This window comes from Bombina bombina, chromosome 4 (assembly GCF_027579735.1).
Source record: "Bombina bombina isolate aBomBom1 chromosome 4, aBomBom1.pri, whole genome shotgun sequence".
NCBI lineage: Eukaryota > Metazoa > Chordata > Amphibia > Anura > Bombinatoridae > Bombina > Bombina bombina.
Genome location: NC_069502.1, coordinates 97,248,068 through 97,271,651, shown reverse-complemented (window position 1 = coordinate 97,271,651; position 23,584 = coordinate 97,248,068).

The following is a 23,584-nucleotide window of genomic DNA, read 5'->3' as shown; positions in this document are numbered from 1 at the left end:
TTTGTGCTCTCCCCCCTCTCTTTTGTGCTCTCTCCCCCTCTCTTTTGTGCTCTCTCCCCCCTCTCTTTTGTGCTCTCTCCCCCTCTCTATTGTGCTCTCTCCCCCTCTCTTTTGTGCTCTCTCCCCCCTCTCTTTTGTGCTCTCTCCCCCCTCTCTTTTGTGTTTTCTCCCCCCTCTCTTTTGTGCTCTCTCCCCCCTCTCTTTTGTGCTCTCTCCCCCCTCTCTTTTTTGCTCTCTCCCCCCTCTCTTTTGTGCCCCCCCCCTCTTTTGTGCACTCCCTTCCCCTCTTTTGCGCTCTCCCCCCCTCTGTTGTGCTCTCTCCCCCCTCTCTTTTGTGCACTCTCCCCCCTCTCTGTTGCTGTCACCCTCCCTCTCTTTATCCCCCCCCTCTTCTGCTCTCTCTATCCCCCCTCTTTAGAGCTCTCTGTCTCGGCAGTTGGCCCCGGCATCTGGCCCCACCCGCGTCATGCCCGGGCCCCGTCCACATCACACCCGTCCGGCAATGCCCACATCGCACCCACCCAGCCACGCGCTGACGCCAGATGCCAGGTCAGTTGGAAGGCCAGGTGTGTTTGTCCTTGAGGGCAGTCTCTACTGCACATGACAGCTTCGGACAAACACACTTTTATTATATAGGATTAATATTGCGAAATTACATAAGATTGGGCCTATCCAATCTCCAAACATTTTACATAAGCAAATATACTGAAATCCAAACTATTTCAAATATCTTCATTGTTTCCAGTCCCAAGCAGTTTGGATAAAGGGTTTTCTATCTATCTATCTATCTATCTATCTATCTATATATCTATATATCTATCTATCTATCTATCTATCAATCATCTATCTATCTATCATCTTTCTATCTATCTATCCATCTAGCTATCTATCATCTATCTATCTTTGTTTGTGCTCCACTTGTAGTCTAGCTCATATTATTTTATACTTTATTCTTTAATAATATGCACTTATAAACTTCTCACGCAATATATAAACGCTAAATGCAGAATAACCCGTACTATTTTCAGTTTGTTATTATAAATCTTTATATTAATAACTTTTAACAGTATTACATATTTTCAGGAGAATATATATCCCAGTTTGTTATTGAATTACATATATCTTAAGCAGGTGCTGGGCAAATTTGTGTAATCTTGCTAAGACCCTAAAGCTACAAGCACAGAATAGTGAAAAGCTATCATCAGTAAATCAAAGCCACTATCTTGGTATGTAAAAAGGTTGCCTAAAGACAAATTTCCATTCCCCCAAAAAATCACTTTACAGTTTATTGCGGATCCTAATTTTACTGTCAAGATTAGGCAACACTTTTACGTTAATTTTAACTTCAGATTAGTGTAGGTGTCTACATTGTTAAAATGGTTAATATGGTGCACACTGCTAAAACAAAATGTCTGTCTAAGCAAGGTATACAATATGTTGGCATAGCAGAATCTATTTAGCTGCTATGTAAATTTATAGCCTTGAATTTTGCTCGGGGCATATCAGTTGGTGATACATATAGTCAAATATAAAAACAGAATTAAATGTATTTTACAGTTCTGACAATATTTTAGGAACCACGTACAATTTGTAAGACTAATATGTAAAATTACACTCACCGGCAACTTTATTAGGTACACCTGTTCAATTGCTTGATAACACAAATTGCAAATCAGCAAATCACATGGCAGCAACTCAATCCATTTAGGCATCTAGATGTGGTGAAGACAACTTGCTGAAGTTCAAACTGAGCATCAGAATGTGGAAGAAGGGGATTTAAGTGACTTTGAATGTGGAATGATTGTTGGTGCCAGATGGACTGGTCTAAGTATTTAAAAAACTACTGATCTACTGGGATTTTCACGCACAACCATCTCTAGGGTTTACAGAGAATGGTCTGAAAAAAGAGAAAATATCCAGTGAGCAGTTGTGTGGACGAAAATGCCTTGTTTATGTCACACAGTGGCGTATTTAGGTTTTGTGCTTCCCTAGGCACTCAAAATTCTGCTGCCCCCCAAAAAAAGGTTTTAGGCCTTTTTTCCCCTTAATATATTTTTGGGGTCAGTGTGTAAAATGTTTTTTTTTATAATAATTAAAAAAAAATGGACTAGCAAAACACTTGCATCTCATACCATTTGTGGGGGGGAGAGGAGAAAATGGGGAGGGGAAGAAGGGACGGAAAGAAAGGAGTGAAATAAGGGAGCAAGGGAGGGAGTTGAGAGAAGGGAGGGAGGGAAAGAACTGAGGGATTGAGTTGAGGGATGAAGGGATTTAAGGTAGGGAGGGACAAAGGGAAAGAAGGGAGGGAGTTGAGGGAGGGAGAAAAGGAAAGAAGGTAGAGAGGAAGAGAGGGAAAGAAGAATACACTTTGAAACAATCACTGCCCTTCACATGCAACAACATACAGTAATTACCATCATTCAAGTAATGAAACTTTTTAAGTGTCCATTTACTATTTACTCCGTGGGTTCATGAATGCAGAGAAAGCTAACTATTAGTAACTAACGTACATTAGCACTGAGAGTTTATGATTAGATAACACAAGCTAATCTAAGCAGTGCACAGACACATTCAGTCTGTTAGTTACTAAGACCTGCAATAAGCACTGCTCTCACAGACCCACCACAGTTGATAAGGGGAGGCAGCATATCGGCACAAGGTCTTCTCCTCCAGCCTCACCTTATCCCTGGGCAAGTTTCTCACCAAGAACGCTTCCACTGCAAAAATGCCGGCGGCTCTAAATGAAGTAGTGGTTTAAAGGAGCACTACCTGTGAAGAGCAACCTTAGTCAGCGCACGTGCCTTGTCTTCTCTGTAAAAGCCTGCACTTTATCGCTCACTGCACTATGTGCTGGCTTTTAGAGAGAGGATAGGGCAGATGTGCTGCCCCTCCCAAATCTGCTGACCTAGGCACCGGCCTTGTTTTCCTAGGCCATAATACACCCCTGTGTCAGAGGTCAGAGGAGAATGGGCAGACTGGTTTGAGATGATAGAAAGGCAACAGTAACTCAAATAACAACTCATTACAACCTAGGTATGCAGAATACCATCTCTGAACACACAACACGTCGAACCTTGAAGCAGATGGGCTACAGAAGCAGAAGACCACATTGGTTGACACTCCAGTGAGCTAAGAACAGAAAACTGAGGCTACAATTCACACAGGCTCACCAAAATTGGACAATAGAAGATTGGAAAAAAGTCCCCTGGTCTGAAGAGTCTCTATATTAGCTGCGACATTCAGATGGAAGGGTCAGAATTTGGCGTAAACATGAAAGCATGTATCCATCCTGCCTTGTATCAACGTTTCAGCCCGGTGGTGTAATGGTGTGGGGGATATTTTCTTGGCACACTTTCGACCCCTTTCGTACTAATTGAGCAATGTTTAAACACCACGGCCTACCTGAGTATTGTTGCTGACCATGTCCATCACGTTATGATTACAGTGTACCCATCTTCTGATGGCTACTTCCAGCAGGATAATACGCCATGTCAAAAAGCTCAAATAATCTCAAACTGGTTTCATAAACATGACAATAGGTTCACTGTACTGCAATGGCCTCCACAGTCACCAGATCTCAATCCGATAGAGTACCTTTGAGATGTGGTGGAATGGGAGATTTGCAACATGGATGTGCAGCTGACAAATCTGCAGCAACTGCGTGATGCTATCATTTCAATATGGACCAAAATTTCTGAGGAATGTTTCCAATACCTTGTTGAATCTATGTCATAAAGAATTAAGGCAGTTTTAAAGGCAAAAGGGGTCCAACCCAGTACTAGCAAGGTGTACCTAATAAAGTGGCCGGTGAGTGTATATCTCATGTGATTGTAGACCATGTACCTTTATTACACTTATTATTATTTTTACAATCAATCTTACTTTCTTAGATTGCAATATCTATAGAATTGCAAATATTAACATTAAAATGTAATTCTTCATAAAATATTTATTGCAAGATAACGAGTGTAGCGGAAACCTTTTTTACGCAAGCAATAACGGGTTTATTGTGGCTTTTTGCGCTCGTCGGGCTTACCGCTGGTATTATGAGTTTAAAGTAAACGCAATTGCTGGAGCACAATCTCGATTTACTGTTTTTGCAAAGAGAAAAAAAAAACTGTGTCACAAAACACATCAAAAGTACATTACAAAGTACAGTTACACTCATAATAAAAAAACCTCAAAAAAATATTGCACACAAAAGCTATAAGGACCAAAAGATGAGATGTCAGGTGTTAGAATAAAGGCATGCAAAAGGTTTTAACATTACATGTCTAAAGATGTGTGTATATATATATACAGTATATACTAGCTGTTGCTCGCGACTTCAGTGCATGGATTTTGTGATTTGTAAAAAATCGTCAAAAAAGCGACTATTTTCAACGATGTGGTGCCCTCACGTGTGTGCCCGTTCGGGTCGCACATTCTCTGACTGTGAACTTTGAGAGTTTTTTATTAATTCTCTGTGTTTCTCAAACATGGGCACCAATCTGCTAAATTGTGGGTGAGGCGTCAATCCGGCACATCAAAAATATGTTATTGTTATTCTTTTTACAATTACTTTAATTGCAATTATATATTATGGGGCCTATCTATCAAGCCCCGCTGCTCCATAACCCTGTCCGCCTGCTCTGAGCAGGCGGACAGACTTCGCCACAATTCAACCCGATCGAGTACGATCGGGTTGATTGACACCCCCCGGCTGGTGGCTGATTGGACGCGAGTCTGCAGGGGGCGGCGTTGCACTAGCAGCTCTTGTGAGCTGCTGGTGCAATGCTGAATATTGCTCTCCGTATTCAGTGAGGTCTGTCGGACCTGATCCGCACTGTCGGATCAGGTCCGACAGACTTTGTTAAATAGAGGCCTATGACTCAACTGTCAGATGTGAAAAAAGAGTATTAATTTTTTAGTGATATTCTTTATTTTTAAAGGAGAATGTAAATACCAATTTTCATGTCTGTGACATCTATGGTTTTTGAGATATAGGTAGCCTAATAAATCACCCCCCTTTCCACCCCCTTATGTGGAATTTCTGTAAATGGTAAAACACGTGTTTCTTTATTTTTAAAGGAGACTGTAAATACCAATTTTCACATCTGTAACATCTTCGTTTTTTGAGATAAAGGTATCCTCATAAATCACCCCCCCCCCTTTGCACCCCCTTAAATGGATTTTCGGGAAATGGTAATACACGTGTTTCTATATTTTTAAAGTAGAATCTAAATACCAATTTTCACACCTGTAACATCTTCGGTTTTTGAGATATAGGTATTTTCATAATAAAATTCACACCCCTTTAATACCCCCATTCACACCCCTTTAATACCCCCCTAGGGAAGTAATTTCCAAAAACCATTCCTGAGTGGGTGCCTACATCATAAAAATAATGTAGCTTCCAAATTTCAAATTACTAGGTTAAACAGTTTGAACTGGGCCTTGATGAGTCACTCAGTCAGGACCTTTTTATATATATATATATATATATATATATATATATATATATATATATATATATATATATATATATATATAATAAATATATATATATATAATAAATATAAATATATATATATATATATATATATATATATATATATATACACACAACAACATTTTCAATTAGGGGGAGGTAAAAGGTGAGTTTAAAATCCTCCACTACACACAAAATAGAGAAAATAACTCATTGTGTAGCTCATTAACAAAACTTCACAGGCCAGAAGGCTTGTTTTTCCCACATAAAACCTCTGGAATACATTTTTTCCAATGAGGCAAAGGAGTCTGGGTAAGATATGCAAATTAGGTTCACAATGACACACCTTTTCACTTTTCAGCAGATTCCCTAAACGCCAAAGTATCGCTGTTCACACAGATTATAAACTTTGCTAGGGTTAGTGCAGTGATTCATAACTATCCCAGCACAGACTGTTTCGTAGTTGTTGCTACTTATCTACTTATCAGCTGGGAGAAAGTTTGAATCACTGCTGGGTGAAGTTGTTTCCGGGCAAAATACAACAACATTTTAAATTAGGGGGAGGTAAAAGGTGAGTTTAAAATCCTCCACTCCCAGCTGATGAGTAGCAACAACTACAAAACAGTCTGTCCTGGGATAGTTATGAATCACTGCACTAACCCTAGCTAAGTTTATAAGCTGTGTGAACAGAAATACTTTGGTGTTAAGGGAATCTGCTGAAAAGCAGACTTGAAGTAAAAAGGTGTGTCATTGTGAACCTAATTTGCATATTTTACCCAGAATCCTTTGCTGCATTGGAAACAGTTTATTCCAGAGGTTTTCTGTGGGAAAAACAAGCTTTCTGGCCTGTCTAGATTTGTTAATGAACTACACAATGAGTTATTTTCTCTATATTTTGTGCGTAGTGGAGGATTTTAAACTCACCTTTTACCTCCCCCTAATTTAAAATGTTGTTGTATTTTGCCCGGTAACAACTTCACCCAGCAGTGATTCAAACTTTCTCCCAGCTGATGAGTAGAAACAACTACGAAACAGTTTGTTTTGGGATAGTTATGAATCACTGCACTAACCCTAGCTAAGTTTATAAGCTGTGTGAACAGCAATACTTTGGCGTTAAGGGAATCTGCTAAAAAGCAGACTTGAAGTAAAAAGGTGTGTCATTGTGAACCTAATTTGCATATCGTACCCAGAATCCTTTGCTGCATTGGAATGAACAACACAATATCTCTACATACATACATACATACATAAAAGTGCACTGGAGCCCTTTGCGGTTACGTAGATGAAAATACAGAAAAACATATCTATACCAATATATAATTATGTATATATACAGGTGTAGGTATAAATATATATTGTACCAAAAAAAACAACTCAGAAATATCTAGAAATATGTATTTATGAATAAACTAGGTGATAAGCCTGCCCAAAGGGCAGTCTGTGATTAAAAAATACAAACCTACAAACAAAGCTAAAGTTACAAAAAATACAAAAAGTAAAATTACAGAAAAAAATATACAAAGCTATCCAAAATAAAAAATGTAAACCTAAACTAATACCCCTATAAAAATAAAAAAATCCCCCCCCAAATAAAAATACCCCCAAATCTAATACTAAACTACCAATAGCCCTTAAAGGGCCTTTTGTAGAGCATTGCCCTAAGTTAAACAGCTCTTTTACTTAAAAAATACCAATTACCCTCTAACAGTAAAACCCTGCACCCAACCAATCCCCCCAAAATAAAAAAAATCTAGCACTCAAAAATCCTAAGCTATCCATTTCCCCTAAAGGGGCTTTTGTATGGGCATTGCCCTGAAAACGGCATTCAGCTCTTTTACTGCCCTTAAAAGGGGCAATTAGCTCTTTTACAGCCCATTAAATACATGCGGGAGGTTAGTTTTTTTTTGTTAAACTTCGTGCGGGCGGTTACGTGTTTTTTAATTATTTTGTGCGGGCGGTTGTGTGTTTTTTGTGGATTGTTTCACCACCCTGCCATTTTTGGAATCCACCGGGATGCAGTCAACATTCCTTTGAGGATGCATTCGCAACTGTCGATGTTGATGGGAGTTTTACAAATGCGATTATATTATAGATAGAACTTATTCTGCTATGTGAAGAACATTGAAATGTGAAATATTCATATATTTTTTTTTATTTTTATTCTTTTTATTAACATCTCAGGCAGCATACACAAAAACACAGTTACATAGTGGTGTTCAAATTTCCAAATTTCAAGAGAATAATAACAAGACATAGTTCTGATGTAACAAAGTCATTGAAAAAGCCTGGAGTCTTCAGTTTCTGGTGTTTGCATGCTTCCCGAGAAGAAATTTATTTTAATATAAACATCAACAATTCTAACAAATTAAATAGATATATTGACCTAGTTCTAAACAAACATTACTCTAAATGAGTGATGGGACACAGCGAGAGTTTGGGGATGTAGAGGACTCATAGGAGGAGCAAATATGGAGGGAGTCCTCGCCAGAGGCCAAGAATTAGAAGGGGAGGTGGGAAGGAGAAGTGAGAGAAGAGGAGAAAAAAAAAAAAGGGGGGGGGGGGAGGGGAGGTCATATGTGGACACATATCCCTAGACTAAAATAGCATAATTTCAGGCATACCCTGTTCCGTATTGCGATCTTCCGCTATGTATGTCACAATCTGCCATCTCCCACCCGCAGCCATTTCCAGCATGGCCTCTAGATGCATGAACGGTTTTAAGATCTGTCTTTATGTAGGCAGACCCAGTGTGTCAATATAAGGTCTCCATTTACGTAAAAAAGGCTTCAGCCTACGCAACGTGTCAAGTCAAACATCATACTGCTCTATAAAGAGTTGTTTTAGTAACAGGTGTTTAAACTGCGCTACTGTTGGAGCTTGTCTGCTGGTCCATCTCTTTAGAATACATTGCCTGGCCAACAGAGCACAAGCTGTTAGAAGTCTGTGCAATGTTTTGTACGCATCATCCCACCTAAACAGTAGTATTTCAGTCATCGTGAGCACTAAGTCTAGTTTTAGTGTGATTTTTTAGCCAGTATTGGATTTGTCCCCAAAATCTTCTAATCACTGGGCAGGCGTAAAAGTAATGTTGGAACGACGAGGCGGCCACTCCACATTTGACACATTGATCCAGGATCTATGTGTTCCATTTTGCTGCTCTATGTGGAGTGATGTAGTCCATATGTAACATCCTAGTCTGTGCTTCTCTGAGATGTACTGACAGTGTTGCCTGTTTTGTGCGTTCTAAGCTGTCCACTATATCTTGTGTTGTCAGTTCTATTGGGTTAGTGAGCTTATGCTTTGACAATATGTCAGTAAGTATGGAGGACTCGTCCTGCATCAAGATACGTGAGTAGAATTGGGACAAGGAGAATATGCCCATCCGAAACAATGTCTGGGAAACAGCAAAAGGCGATTTCTCCCAAAATTTGTCACACCGTGACTGCATGGTCATAATATAATGCCTAAGTTGCAGATAGGCATAAAAATGTCGATTGGGGATTTGATATTTAGTTCTCAGCTCCTGAAAGGCACGTACTGTGTGCTGTAGCGGGTCCAGCATATCCCCAACTGTTACAAAGCCCATTCTTTTCCAAACATGGAATGGTTTGTGATCATTTCCTGCTGGAAAGCAGGGATTTCCCACTTTGGGTATATAGTTCGGGGTGGGGCTATCCGACTTCAGATACTTATGTAACTTACGCCAGGCTCTTAGCGGATCCCTATACATCACATGGTTAGTAATTGAGGGGGGTAGCGTTTTGCAGTCACTGTATGGTAAAAAGGCCACAGCTATAGGACCCACCACTGCTTCTTCTAGTTTCAGGTCACAAAAGTGTCCTGTACACAGCTGCCAGTCTTTCAACAGTCTGGCAAGAGCCGCCCAGTTGTACCATTGTAAGTTCGGGAGTCCCAATCCCCCCTTACTATAAGGGAGATGCAGTTTATGTGTTGCAATTCGCGGTCTGCCACCCTTCCAGACAAAACGAGATACCGCTCTTGTAAGCCTATTTAAATCTGTTTTTGTCATTAGAAATGGCAGCATGAGCAGTGGATATAGGATTTTGGGTAGGATTGACATCTTTACCAGGCTGACGTGCCCTGACAGCCCTAGGGGGAGGTTGGCCCAGTTAGAAAGCAGAGAAGAAAGCTGTGCACATTTCTCTGAGATATTTAGTTCATATATTTTTGTTGGGTCTCTATGGAGATGAATGCCCAGATAGGTGAGGCCATCCGTCGCCTCAGTAAAGGGGTAGGTGTGTCTAGAGTTCTAGGGTCTATGGAGCCAGAGTATCTCTGATTTAGAAGTGTTTATTTTGTATCCGGAGAAACTACCGAATTCTGATATTACTTGAAGTATGCGCGGAATATGGATCTGCGGGGAATCCACGAACAGCAGCATGTCATCTGCGTACAATGCCAAGTGGAGGGGTACATCTCCTATGACAATTCCTGGAAAAATTTGTTTAAGCTTAAGCGCGAGAGGCTCTAGAGCCAGATTGATAATAGGGGCGATAGTGGGCAGCCCTGCCTAGTACCTCTCTGTAGATTAAAATCATTCGAGAAGCAACCACCGGACAGAACCCTTGCTACAGGGGCCCTGTATATTTTGCTAATAATGTCTAGAAAGGGGCCCTCAAAACCAAATTTCTGCATGGTGTTTAGCAGATGGGCCCACTCAACCCTATCGAAGGCCTTCTCTGCATCTAGCGACAGCAGGAAGGCCTCCAATGCGTTCTTTCTGCCACCTTTCTCCCCCACAGACCAAAAATGCTCAATAACCTGCAATACCCTGCGAAGGTTGACCACCGAAGTGCGTTTCGCCATGAAGCCAGTCTGATCTGAGTGTAAAAGATCCGGCAGAATAGATTTGAGTCTATTTGCCATAATTTTCGTGAAGAGTTTATAATCAGTGTTTAACAACGATATGGGTCTATAGGATGTCGGCAGAGATCGGTCTTTACCCGGTTTAGGGATGAGGGTGATATGAGCCGATGTAAAGCTCGCCGAGGGGGTTGTATCAGATAGCAAGAAGGCATTGTAGAGGCCAGTAAGCGTGCCACCTATCTGTGGGTGAAGTAACCTGTAAAATTCAATAGGGAACCCATTAGGGCCCGGTGCTTTACCTATGGCCAGAGTCTGCAGGGTATACGCCAGTTCTTCTTTTGTGATGGGGGCGTTTAGACTATTCCGTTGCTCTAGGGATATCTTGGGCAACTGTACCGAATTCCAAAATTGGTCTTGCACCTCCTGAGCCGATGGAGTTTGGCTTGTGTATAGCTATGAGTAGTATTGCGCAAAACAGCCCGCAATGTCTTCAGGTGTGGTGCATATCTTGTTATTCCAGCGTATCGCTGCTATCTTAATCTTCGCTGTCTGTGGTTTCGTTAGAGTGGCTAGCATTTTACCTGCCCTGTCTCCGAATCTGTAGAACCTACCCGCTGATTTTAATAGGCCAGAAGCTGCCTGTTGCTTTTTAAACGCCTCAAGGTCAGTTTTTGAGGCTATGTATTTAATATAGGCTGGTTTCGACTTAGTCTGAAGGTAGACTTGATATGCCTGTCCTAGTTGCTTCTGTAGACTTCTAAGCCTATATTGTGTTGTGTGCCTGAGCTTAGACATGTACGAGATGATGTTACCCGCCAGGACCGCCTTCGCTGTTTCCCAGAGGAGCAGGGGATTGTCCATATGTTCTGCGTTATCAGTCATGAAGTCTGTCCACGAATGTTGTAAAAATTTATGGAATGTCTCTGAGTTAGTCAGATATGTAGGAAATCTGAGTATGTTTCTGTTCGTATGCGGCCCATCAGACCCCAACCAGAGTTCTACTGGGGCATGGTCAGATATAAGGATGTTGTGGATTTTACTTTGTCGCACTTGATCAATTAATCTGTTAGCTATTAGGAAAATATCTATGCGAGAAAGGGTGTGCTTGGCCTTAGACAGGCACGTGTACTCCCTATCCTCAGGATGTTGCAACCTCCAAATATCGCAAACATCCAAATCTTTATCAAACATGTTAAATATTTTGTTTCATATTTGGCCTTATAATTTTTTCTAGGGTCTGCTAAACTGTGTGGTTCTAGCCATTGTCTGTCTAAGCTATGCGTAGGGGAGATGTTGAAATCTCCTCCCAGTATCAGGTTAAGACCTAGATATGGGGCCAATCTTTGTAACAGATCCTGCCAAAATTCCACATCCCTGTGATTGGGGGCATATATGTTGCAGAATACATAATCTAGTGAGTTAACCTTGACGTGCACTATCATATACCTGCAGTCAGTGTCTAAATAGCTGTGTTGGATAGTAGCCTCCACTCTTTTCCCGAATACAATAGCCAGCCCACGACTAGCTCTGGTGTGGGAGAGAAATGTAACTTGGCTTACCCAATCTCTCTGTAATTTCTGATGCTCTGGGTCTAATAGGTGCGTCTCCTGAAGCAGGGCAATATCTGTACCTAATTTCCTAAGGTGTGTAAGAACTGACTTGCGCTTTATCGGTGAGTTGAGACCTCCCACATTCCATGTCACTACTTTAAGCGACATCTCTACGGTGTAAGGTTTTAAGGTATCCCAGCATTCAAAAAAAAAAAAAAGGGGGAATGGGGGGGGGGGGGAGAGGGGAAGGAAAAGAGGAGAAGGAAGGGGCAGGAGAGAGGGAGAGAAAAGACCAAAATGTATAGTAAGACGGAAATAAAGGAGGAAATTCTATGAGAAAGCATTCCTTGACATTTAAGTAGCCTTACAGAACAGTCATTTTCATATCTATTTACCACAAATACATTTAGTTTTACTCTCTCATGATAGTTGACAATTAGGATTTTCGACATTCTAGTGATAGCATTACAAAAGAGGAGATTACAAGGCTTGCCACGTGGTGAGTCGGATGGACTATCTAATCCTTGCCCTTTAAATGATTGAATGTCACTATGTGTACTGTCCCCCTGTTCCTTAGTGTCAGAATTTGCGATCTCTGTATGAGCAGTCCTAACCGGTGGCGTGGAAGGGACCATTGGCAAGTAAGGTATTATAGCAAAACCTAAGATGTTAAAAAATATTTTCCTTTCCCCTCTAAGGTTTTGAAGGAATTTATGTTTGTACCTGCGAGAGTTTTGCTTTCTATGAGGTTCATCTTTGTTGTCTAAGATGTGCCCTCTAAATTTGTAGCCCTCCTGATATGGCATCCCAGAATCATAAATATAAGGTCTAATAGTGCAAGTAGTATAAATAACATCAATAACCATCAACATTTCAAACATAACAATGGGCGTCATGTGTACCTGTACACAAGATGATATGTGAAGCAGAAGTGAGAAAACATAACAACTTAACAACTTATAACTATTTAACATTACCCAAGAGGCCTGTCCAGGCCTCCGAAATATTCATATTTTTATGTCGGATTTGCGCACATGAGAATATAAGATCGGGTTTTCGCGAGAGTGGGTGTTTTTTCCCCTTTTTTTGCTCCATTGACTTCTATGGGGAATAGATGAACGCACACACAATATTTTAACGTTGGCTTTTTGCGCTAGTCAAAATAGCATGTGAGCAAAAACAGTTTACTTATAATACTAGCACAACCCGACCAGTGCAAAAAGCTTATTTCTATCGCAATTAACGCTCGAGCGGGAGTGTTAATTAATGCTCTACTTATATAACCTGGCCCTTAATAATGCAATGCACTTTATTATGCCTGCTTTTCTGTCATCTAAAACTGTAAATTGTCCTTCCCAAAGAAGTTGGAATTCGTTGAATAGAATAAAGAACCCCAACACTCATAAATGAGACACAATGATTGGATGATTTGTGCAGGAGCACATTTATATCTCCCTCTAATGAGCTACAGCAAAGGAAATAAAATAAACCATATTCAAGAGGGTTTTTAAGGGTTGTGTGTTCGGCTTTAATACTATTACATGTTTTGTTAACAAAATTAAAGTCTGGTTAATTAGTGTGACTAATATTTATTGTCTTGCGAGAACAAGAAAATTAAAATGTAGGCAATAGTGTTTCAAAGAAATGCACCATAAATGAAGATTGCAGTTAATCCCAAAGAAGAATCAAATTCCAGTTCTAGTTAGGCGTATAGTCAAAGAATAAATATTCAATACAACTGAACCATGAAACCAATAGCCGGGTTTATATTGTTATCTAGAAGCAGACTACTTTCAAAAACTTCTTGTGGTTGCTTCATTATTTGACTATTACATGAATATTGCTGACATGATTCTTCCATGTTTTTTTCAGTGGGTAGGTGGATAAGATCAGGGTAAATTGTTCAATTTTTTTTTAGCCAAAATAAGTACCTGTGCTCGGAGGTAAAATATGAGTGCTATAAGGTAAGTGCTTCTGAATGAGCAAATACACTGATAGCAATGATATATAAAAAAGACTTAAAAAAAAAAAATTACAAATATAATCACCCTGAATAGTGCTTGCTTATTGGTGGCTACATTTAGCCACCAATAAGCAAGCGTAACCCAGATTCTGAATCAAAAATGGGCCAGCTCCTAAATTTTACATTCTGCTTTGTTAATAAAGATAGCAAGAGAACGAAGAAAAATTGATAATAGGAGTAAATTAGAAAGTTGCTTAAAATTGCATGCTCTATCTGAATCATTAAAGAAAAAAAATGTGGGTTTAGTGTCCCTTTAATGCCTCTCCATAGCTTACTAGATTCACATAACCATACATATAGAGAATTGTGCCAGAGTCTGTGAATTAAAACCTAAGCTAGAGCCAAAAAAACTAGTCAAGACTCCCTGACCTTTAACTATATTAAAGGATTTCATAATGTTTATGAGGAAATTATTTCCATATAGAAAACAGAATAGTCCTCCAGATCCTCATATATAAAATGACCTTTATTATTCCATCATGAGTCCAACAAAAAAAAGCAACGTTTCAGGCCTAGCTCAGCCATTCATGCTGCCTCCATTTTTATTTTTGTGGAAAGTATTTCCCTACCATAAATATCATAATAAGGGGTAATGATGTGAAGTTGGAGGCATACGGCTTCATGGTTGGTTTTCAGGAGAACTTTTTAAGGGCAAATACATACAACAGACATCTAGTAAATGGTTAATACAGCCTTTTTCAGATAGAAATATTGGCAAACTAGATGAGCCATCTGGTCATTATTTACCTCACATATCTGTGTTTCTGGGTAACTCTGTAACTCTTGCTAGTAGAACGTTATAAAAAGAGGGAGATGCACTTCTGACTTTTCTCTGCTCAGTACATTACTTCTTCCTCCACCTATGCAAGGTTTTTTTTACTATTTTACTTTTGCCATCCATAATATATTGATATATTTTGTATATTTGCTTTGTTACTTTGTTTGTTTGTTATCATATGCTCAGGAGGACATACAAGTTAAAATTTAATCTTTTACCTTTTAATTTGCTCATATTTTCCAATGGTATTCTTTGTTGAAAAGCTTACCTAGGTAAGCTTAAGAGCAGCAATACACAACTGGGAGCTAACTGGTGGTTGCACATATATGACTCTTGACATTGGCTCACCCAGTGTGTTCAGCTAGCTCCCAGTAGTGCGTTGCTGACTTAAGGCATAGTGGGCAAGTGCACGGAATAGTTTTTTTACATTAATATTAGTTCATATCTCGCAGAAGTAAGATTCAAAAAGATCACATACTGTCCATCGTCACAGAAAAAAGTTGCAAGATTTACTTAAAGGGACACTGAACCCAATTTTTTTCTTTCGTGATTCAGATAGAGCATGCAATTTTAAACAACTTTCTAATTTACTCTTATTATCAATTTTTCTTCGTTCTATTGCTTTCTTTATTTGAAAAAGAAGGCATCTAAGCTATTTTTTTGGTTCAGAACCATGGAAAGCACTTGTTTATTGGTAGGTGAATTTACCTACCAATCAGCAAGAACAATCCAGTGTGTTCACCAAAAATAGGCCGGCATCTAAACATACATTCATGCATTTCAAATAAAGATACCAAGAGAATGAAAAGAATTTGATAATAGGAGTAAATTAGAAAGTTGCTTAAAATTGCATGCTCTGTCTGAATCACGATAGAAACAATTTGGGTTCAGTGTCCCTTTAATTGAAACAATGGAGCCACTACAATCTCACCAAAAAATGACATTCTCACTGTGCCGAACTAAGTTTTATTCTGCAGGATAAGATATTTTCTTAAAAAACAAAAAATACTCCAAAGCACCACACCATCTTCTTTAAAACATGAATGTCACAACCTCGCAAGATTTCTATTAATGAAGTCAAACCGTGACACAAGATATTTTTGAAAGAATGTTATGTTTTTTTAAAACAAGTTTGAAAAAACATGTACCATGGATATATGATGCAAAGAAACCACTGCTCTATTAGAAAACCTTTAGGGCTCTGTGTACAAAGCAGCGGAAGCTGCTCTGGAGCCCTTGCGGGGCAGGTTATCACATGCATGCCCGCTTCCCATAATGTAAGAAGCAGCGGTAATTAGACCGCTGCTTCTTACACTCTTTGCCTCTGAAGCGGCTCGCTCTCGGTGATTGACAGTCCCAATAAAGGGGCGGCAATACACACTCTTTGGAGTGTGCAATGATACATATGCAGCGAAGTTAAGAAGCTGTCCGTCACCTTTTAATACTTGGGTCCCTTACTCACAAGGCAAAATGATAGTTTGGCATTTTATCAGTTCCTTTAGATGTTGTAAGTAAAAAAAAGGACGGTAAATGTGCTGATAACCTTTGTAATTTTGGATTGTGATTATATATATAGGACTGTCCCATGTTAAGTATAGGGGCATTTAACATCTTGTTACAGGGATGTGACATGGATTTTATATGTAAATTGAGATTATTACTTATTTTTTATGTGGGTGATTTTATGTCATAGATTGTTTTTTAGACTTGTGGGTGGTTGTTATTGAATATATATATTTGGGAACAGAGGTCAAGTCGAGCGGGAACGCATGTGAAAGGAGTCTCTGCACTATTTTTGCAGGAGCAACTAAGTTCCCCCTGGAAAGAGAACAGAAACACTTAGTAAACACTGCTGCTGCTCTGCTGGTGGGAGGAGCTGGAGCATAGTCTGGTTAAAGGGATAGTGAGATCCTCTGGTAATGGGCAGTAAAACTACCTACAATACACTAAATGAAAGCCTGTCAGCGGTCCTGCTGTGTGATCGCCCTGCACTATGTGGAACCGTGGCCGGACTGTTATCTGACTGACATTTGTCCGACTGACATTTGTGTGATGGATAATATTCCGTCGGATAACAGTCCAGCCATGAGATAGATAGATAGATAGATAGATAGATACAGATCAAATGATAGATTAGATAGATAGATTAGATAGATAGATTAGATAGATCTACAAGAAGGGACACAGTACTAACTCATTCTATATGCACATTAAAAGGACGTTGTGGGGGTGGGATCAAAGGTTAGGTTCCCAGAGGTGGTAGAGGCCGTTTCTTGGACATTTGTCTGATGGACAAATGTGCTTCAACATTCTGTCCCACAGCATTCTGTCCGAGAACCGAGTGGAACACATGGTGGTTACATTTCTGTGTGGCTTGCTCTGGGGTTATTTAGCTCCCGTCAGCAGAAATAGGACTATTGCACCTTAAGTGGGTGAGACTCTGTGACCGAGTCGTCTCAGGCCCAAAGGCAACCATTCAACCCTTCATTGGTTTTAGTTTTCTTTAATTAACCAAAGTGTATAGATTATACACATATAAATACAGTGTGTGTGTGTGTGTGTGTGTATAAAACAATATTAATTGTGAGGGGGTGGAAGTCTTGGTGAGTTCCCACACTTTTGTTTGTAGGACTTGACCCCTGTTTGTGAAGAGTTTTATTTACTTGCCTACTATTGGTGTGCTTGTGTGGGTGTGAATATTTAAATGTTCAGTTTTGCTTCGTTTGTTTGTCTGAGGAAAGGGCACATTACCCAGTGCAAAGTAAAAACTATAGCTGATACAGTGATAACTTTTCCTAAAAACATTTTTGCAAATACATATGTATTGCAAGAAATATTTCTATGCAAATCTGAGATATCACATGCTTTTCAATTTTGACTTTTACATGCCTTTAAACGTATCAATGTTTTACAAAACATAAGGCCACAAAAGAAAGTTCCAATAATTTCACTGATCCAAATGACACTTTGAAGAACTTTTTAAGAAGCAGTAGGAGAGCGGCGCATGAGGGAGATCTGCCTGCAAGCATTGTAGTGTAGTAATACACATACTCCGTACAACATTTATCCACATAGCACATCTAAACCTTCAGGCTTGTCAACGGGCTTGTTCCAAAAGCGTTAACACATCACGGTATGGGGCAAAGCACGTTCTTAATAGCTTTACCAATAATCACAAGGTTTTCCTTCAGCCTCCACAGTTCGGTATATGACATTCCAGCTAATTTCTGCTTCTACCGAGTAATACGTTTCTCATGTACATGACACTGTAAATGTTAGATAATATTTTAAAGCTAAGGTATTATATTATATTTTATTTCATCTTGTCTAAAACAATAACTAGATTGAATGATGAAAAATTACTTATAAAAGGATGTAGATGACTTGATCATGCATGAAACTGTGGTAGAAATAATACACAGCAATCAGATGCTTTTAACATTCTAAACATGCATTGAATTGATTTTGTCTATCTATTTGAAGACTATCTTTCAAGCTTTATCCAAACAAATAAAAGTATATTTCTCAATATACAATTTGTGAAATATGAGAGGTAAAGTTTGTAAGCCAATTATTAAATAGAATAAAAATTACATTCCTGAAGTTATTTTATGAGAAGCAAGAACATTATTGGTTTCAGTGCAATCTTAATAGAATTAAACTCTATGATCTCCCGATGTAGAATAGCTACACCATTTTAACCCCTTAATGACCACAATGTACCCTGTATGTCACTGGTCGTTAAGGGTTTTTTCAGGACATACTAGCACACGTCTAGCAAGAACACGCTATTAATGCCCTCCCTCCAGCAGGCTTTGTGGAATAGAGCAGTCTCAACGCTGGTGGCAAGACCGTGCTATAAAACAATCAAGTCCCAAAAAAAGGCCAGTGACATACAGGGTACGTCGCTGGTCCTTAAGGGGTTAACCAGGTTCTCTTTACTTAACAACAGAAGTTTAAAAATCTTTTTTTTGGGTGGACATGAACTTTCATATTCCAGTGAAAGAGAAGTGAAACTAATAAATTCTCTCCTTTTTCTAATTTGAGTAAGGAATTCAACGCTCACTAAAATATAGTTTTTTTTTTGCCTTTAAGTTTTCTTTCTTTTTAATGTAGGCAACATTAAAGGGACATGAAACCCAAAATTTTTATTTCATGATTAAGATAGAGAATACAATTTTAAACAACTTTCCAGTTTACTTCTATTATTTAATTTGCTTCCTTCTCTTGCTACCCTTTGCTGAAAGGTTTATCTAGGCAAGCTCAGGAGCAGCAGAGAACTTTGTTTCTAGCTGTTGATTGGTGGCTGCATATATATATATCGATGTGTTCAGTTAGAAACCATTAGTGCGATGCTGCTCCTTCAACAAATTATACCAAGAGAATGAAACAGATTAGATAATAGAAGTAAATTAGAAAATTGTTGAAAAATGTATTCTCTATCTGAATCTTGAATCATGTCCCTTTAAATTTACTTAGTCACTTCACTAAAATGCATTGATGCCAATCGGATTAGGTTTCTCGGACACAAAACTTTCTCCATATAAGCCACACACGCAGAGAGACACACACACACCAATTCAAAAACATGAGCTATGAGTATTTTTGTACCTTATGATCAGTTTTAAAACATTTATAATATATGACCATACAAGAATAAAAAATAGCAACTACATTCAGTTTGATTGAGACCTATGAACATAAAGAAAACTACGTTTCTGAGATATCTGGACACTTGATAACTCACAGGTAGATTACAAGTTATGCGCGTTAGAGCAGGGGTCGCCAACCTTTTGGACCTCAGGGACCACTAAACACACAATTTTGAATCCCGTGGACCACTAAAAAATGTTTTTTTTTTTAAAAAAAGGTACAAACCTCTATAATATGTGTATACATGTATACACATTTTATATATATATATATATATATATATATATATACACATATATATATATATATATATATATATATATACACACACACACATACATACATACAGTGTATATATATATATATATATATATATATATATATATATACATATATATATATATATATAGTATATATATATATATATATATATATATATATATATATATATATATACACACACACACATACTGTACATAACTAGTATAACCATAGCTAAGTTTACATTATGTATATAAATTCTTTTTTTCTATACTTTAATTCCACTATTTCAAGCCAAGACTTTAGCAACCTCTACTGGCTTTCGAATGGAAGCATCTTCCTCTGAGCAGTTTGCCGGCGGGAGGAGTTAAAAATACAATCTAGCTACGTAAGTTGTGCAGTACTATGCAACATGCGTAGGGAGATTGTAATTTAACTCCTCCATCGGTTTTCACTGATGTCCAGCCAGGCACTGTAGGGAGTTGCTGCACGACATCATCAGAGGAGATTAATTCCTGCTTGATGGTGTCAAGGACCACCAACATCTTCTCGTGGACCACCAGTGGTCCACGGACCACTGGTTGGCGACCGCTGCGTTAGAGGGTATTTAACGAACACAACAAAAGTTGCGTTATTTCACCCTCCATAGCGCTGCCATTACAAGTTTTCAAACAGCCGGCTTGTGCGTGCGATATGGGTGCGTTGAGCTCCATACCGCACAAAATACAAGCATGGTTTTGATGTGCTTGTGCACGCTTTCCCCATAGACATCAATGGGGTGAGTGTGTTAAAAAAAACACCTGCGATCGCAGAATGAAAAGCTCTGTAACCCAGCCCCATTGATGTTTATGGGAAAAAAAAAATACGTTTAAACCTAACACCTTAACATAAAAACCACATCTAAACACCCCTCATCTACCGCCCCCCGACATCACCGAAACCTATATAATGTTATTAACCCCTAATCTGCCGCTCCCGACATCGCCGCCGCTATGAAAATTCATAAACCCCATTCCACCACTCCCAGACACCGCCACCACTATAATAAACCTATTAACCCCTAAACCGCAAGCCCCCCACAACAAAATATATTAAATTAAACTATTAACCTCTAAACTGAAAAGCCCCACATCACAATAAACTAACTTATACTAGTAACCCCTAAACCTAACGCCCCCCTAACTTTTTATTAAAATTTAAATTTCACTATATTAAATTAAAACTTACCTGTCAAATAAAAAAAAGTTTAAACTAACAATTAAACTAATATAACTTTTAAACAGAAATTAAACTAACTACCAATTACAGAAAACTAAAATAAACATAAAAAAAAATCCTAACACTACTATAAAAATTACAATGTATCTAATGACAAAAAATAAAAAATACCAAATGACAAAAAAAATAAACACTAAATTATGAAAAATAACAAACGAAATTATCAAAAATAAAAAAGAATTACATCTAATCTAATAGCCCTATAAAAATAAAAAGCCCACCCAAAATAAAAAAAATACCCTAGCCTACAATAAACTACCAATAGCCCTTAAAAGGGCCTTTTGCAGGGCATTGATCCAAAGAAATCAGTTCTTTTACCTGTAAAAAAACCCACAAAGACCCCCCAACAGTAAAACCCACCACCCAACCAACCCCCCAAAATAATAAACCTAACTGTAACAAAAACCTAAGCTACCCATTGCCCTGAAAAGGATATTTGTATGGGCATTTACCTTAAAAGGGCATTTAGCTATTTTAAGAATAGCACAAACCCTGAACTAAAAAAAATAAACACTCAAAAAAGTTTTAAAAATCCTAACACTAACCCCCTGAAGATCCACTTACAGTTCCTGAAGTACGGACATCCAGGTGGCGAGAAGTCTTCATCCAGGCGGCGAGGTCTTCATCCATCCAGGTGTCGTCTTCTATCTTCATCCAGGCGGCATCTTCTATCTTCATCCCGGCGGTGCAGAGCGGGTCCATCCTGAAGACATGGCATGGAGCATCCTCTTCATACGGTCGCCGCCGTATACTGAATCTTCGATGCAAGGGAGCCTTTTCAAATGGCATCCCTTGCATCAAATCAGCCAATAGGATGATAGCTAGTGTAATCCTAAATAGATCTTTAGGGGGTAAGTGTTGGGATTTTTTAAACTTTTTTGGGTGGGGTTTTTTTAGTTTAGGGTTTGGGCTATTCTTAAAAGAGCTGAATGCCCTTTTAAGGGCAATGCCCATACAAATGCCCTTTTCAGGACAATGGGTAGATTAGGTTTTTGTTACAGTTAGGTTTATTATTTTGGGGAGTTGGTTGGGTGGTGGGTTTTACTGTTGGGGGTCTTTGTTGTTTTTTTACAGGTAAAAGAGCTGATTTATTTGGGGCAATGCCCCACAAAAGGCCCTTTTAAAAACTATTGGTAGTTTATTGTAGGCTAGGGTTTTTTTTTTATTTTGGGTGGGCTTTTTTATTTTTACAGGGCTATTAGATTTGGTGTAATTCTTTTTTATTTTTGATAATTTCATTCGTTATTTTTCGTAATTTAGTATTTTTTATTTTTTGTAGTTAGATACTTTGTAATCTTTATAGCAGTGTTAGGATTTTTTTAATGTGTATTTTAGTTTTCTTTAATTGGTAGTTAGTTTAATTTTAGTTTAATAGTTATATTAGTTTAATTGTTAGTTTAAACTTAGTTTTTTTTTAATTTGACAGGTAAGTTTTAATTTAATCTAAGATAGTGAAATTTAAATTTTAATATAAAGTTAGGGGGGTGTCAGGTTTAGGGGTTACTAGTTTAAATTAGTTTATTGTGATGTGGGGGCTTTTGGTTTAGGGGTTAATAGTTTAATTTAGTATATTTTGTTTTGGTGGACTTGCGGTTTAGGGGTTAATAGGTTTATTATAGTGGCGGCGGTGCCAGGAGCGTCGGAATAGGGGTTAATGACTTTAGTATAATGGGGGCGATGTGAGCGGATGGCAGATTAGGGGTTAATAATATTTAAATAGTGCTTGCAATGTGGGAGGGCGGCGGTTTAGGGGTTAATAACTTTATTATAGTTGTGACGATGTTGGGGAGCGGTGGAATAGGGGTTAATAAATTTTATTAGTGGTGGCGATGTCGGGAGCGGCAGATTAGGGGTTAATAACATTAATATAGTATTTGTGATGCAGGAGGGCCTCAGGTTAGGGGTTAATAGGTAGTTTATGGGTGTTAGTGCACTTTGTAACATTTAGTTATGAGTTTTATGTAACAGTTTTGCTGCATAAAACTCATAACTACTGCTCTCAGATCGAGGTACGGATCTTGTAGTTATAGGATGTAGCAAAAGCTTTTTAGCCTCACCGCAAAACTTGTAATGGCGACACTATGGAAGTCCCAAGAATTTTTTTTTTTACGAGAGCAGGACTGACGTTGCGTTACAGGCTAAAAGGCTTGCGGTACAGCTATACCAACAAGACTTGTAATGGCTGCGTTGCTGTTTTAACGCTGAAATTACCATTTTTTTGTGTTAAAAGATGAACGCACAACTCGTAATCTACCTGTCAGTAGTTTAACACTTTTACGATGCTATCACATACAGAGGCAGATTGCTATTCTAGATTATGGGTGGAGCATATTACAGGCAGAGCGCAATGTGAACGTGACCTACAATTCGCAATGCCGAAAGCCAAGCGATTAAGAGAGCACACTTCCATGGGCTCCAATGGAGGCCTTGTTTTCATGCATGTAGCCTTAGCAAATTACCTAGTGCAGGGCTGGTGAAAAAAAAATGTGCAATAAATAAATATATAGATGTAAATTGCTTATATAAATATATATTTATGCCTTTATAAGTGTAAATACATATATATTTAGGGTTATTGGTCATAAAACATTTGGTCATAGGACACATGGTCATAGCTATATGGTCATAAGGACTTTTGGTCACAAGGACATTTGATTACAAGGACTTTTGGTCATAGGACATTTGGTCATAGGATATTGGGTCATAAGACATTTGGTCAAAGGACATTGGTTAGTAATGTAACA